Below are 2,085 nucleotides of genomic sequence, written 5' to 3' on the forward strand. Positions count from 1 at the left end.
GAAACTATGGATGCTAATTAGGGTTGTAGATGGTTGTTGTCGAGGTATAGTTGAGCTAGCAATAATGATAACACATATCCGTTAGGTCAGATCAAGATCAAACCGTTCAAAACTAATTGGAAAGTTTAGAAAATTAAGTCGATCTTAAAGGCTATCGTGAAAACCCAATTTTCAGATGTTCGATTGAATGCATAGAATCACGTAGATGAGTGAATGACATCAAAGTCGAAGATCTAAGATAGTTACTAAGGCAAAGGTCGAGTCTAATTTGATAGTAAGCTTAAAGTCGAGTCATTAAAATTTTTTATCTTTTTTTTGACAAATTGTATTGACGACTGATCTTTGTCGGATTTAGGGTTTATTCATTGTTTATCTCAATGGTTCAATCTGTCTCTACATGAACCTGTCTTATACAAACTCATTACGTAAGATACTCATATTCACATGTATGTACATGAACACTTTGGTCCTTGAACTTAAGATATATCATTAAAAAATTTAATATATACTTAAACTTTCATGAGACTGACGGTCCTCTCCTTAGCATACGCATTTTAAAAACCGTGAGATTGACGGTGATATGTAAGGGGTCAAAGCGGACAATATCTCCCAGCGGTGGACTTGGGCTGTTACAAATGGTAATAAAGCCCAACACCAAGTTGGAGATGAGTGGATTGTGAGATCCCATATTGGTTGGAGAGGGGAACGAAGCCGCTAGCCCCCAAGGGTGGGGGAGGGTGGATTGTGAGATTCCACATTAGTTGGAGAGGGGAACGAAACATTTCTTATAAGAGTGTGGAGAACTCTCCCTACTAGACGTGTTTTAAAAACCGTGAGGCTGACTATGATACGTAACGGGCCAAAATGATCAATATCTGCTAGTGGTGGGCTCGAGGGGAATGAAGTCGCTAGCCCCTAAGTGGGTGGATTGTGAGATCCCACATCGGATGGAAAGGGGGAACGAAACATTCCTTATAAAGGTGTGGAAACCTCTCCCTACCAAACGCGTTTTAAAAACCGTGAGGCTGACTATGATACGTAACAGGCCAAAATAGACAATATCTGCTCGTGGTGAGCTCGAGCTGTTACAAATGCTATCAGAGGTAGACATCAGGTTGGAGAGGGGTGGATTCTGAGATCCCATATCGGTTGGATAAAAGAACGAAACCGTTGGGCTCCGAAGGAGCTGGTTTGTGAAATCCCACATCGGTTAGAGAGGGGGACGAAACATTCCTCTACCTAACAGACGCATTTTAAAAGCTCTGAAACTAATGACTATACATAACAGGTCAAAACAGACAATATCTAATAGCGGTGAGCTTAAAATAATCACAAATAACGAGCTTACGTGACATACATGGATAATTGTATTATTTAAATAAGTATTGAAAGCAACCCACCACTAATCTTGAAAGAAAAGATATCTAGGCTAGGCATATGTCATGAACAACTTTTGAACGTAAATTAACCCAAATTTTATGGAATGAAATTACTCGAGAATTCCAAAACCCTAATGTTGGTCAAAATATCTGTCTGCCATGAAACTTCCTTGTATTTGTATAGAAATGAAGGAGGACAAAGACATGGCCTAGAGTCTTCCAAATATCATATATAAATAATACCACCCAATAGCGCAGAAGCTACCCACGCATCTTCCTTTGAGTATCATTTGTTTGAGCCACAAGATCCAAGGGTGGTTAGGTTTATATAAAATGGATACTCAAACTGCAAAAGACAAGGGGCCGGTTTGGGATGTCGATGAGTTTGTTGATACTCAATCCAGCTCAAGAACACACCCAATTTTTCTTAATGGGTTTTGTTTCTTGTTCTTTGATCTCTTTTGTTTTCTGTTTATAATTGTTTTAATTGCTTCAAAATTGTTTCTTTACTGAGTTTTCTCTCTCTTTGTGTTGTTTGGAACTGTTGGGTTTTTTTCAGTTTGGAAGCTGAATCTGTTCTATATCAGGGTTTGTCTGCTAGACAAGTGGCCATATTCGAAGGTTTTATTCGATCAGTGGTACTAATCTCATCTCTCTCTCTCTCTCTCTCTCTCTCTCTCTCTCTCTCTCTCTCTCTCTCTCTCTC

At 39.2% G+C, this 2,085-nt stretch overlaps 1 pseudogene; it reads left to right on the forward strand.

Annotated features, from left to right (window-relative positions):
• The first annotated feature begins 1,712 nt into the window (after nt 1-1,712).
• The window catches only part of LOC111780467, a 16,198-nt pseudogene continuing 15,825 nt past the window's right edge, over nt 1,713-2,085 (forward strand).

Source organism: Cucurbita pepo, chromosome LG18 (assembly GCF_002806865.2).
Source record: "Cucurbita pepo subsp. pepo cultivar mu-cu-16 chromosome LG18, ASM280686v2, whole genome shotgun sequence".
NCBI lineage: Eukaryota > Viridiplantae > Streptophyta > Magnoliopsida > Cucurbitales > Cucurbitaceae > Cucurbita > Cucurbita pepo.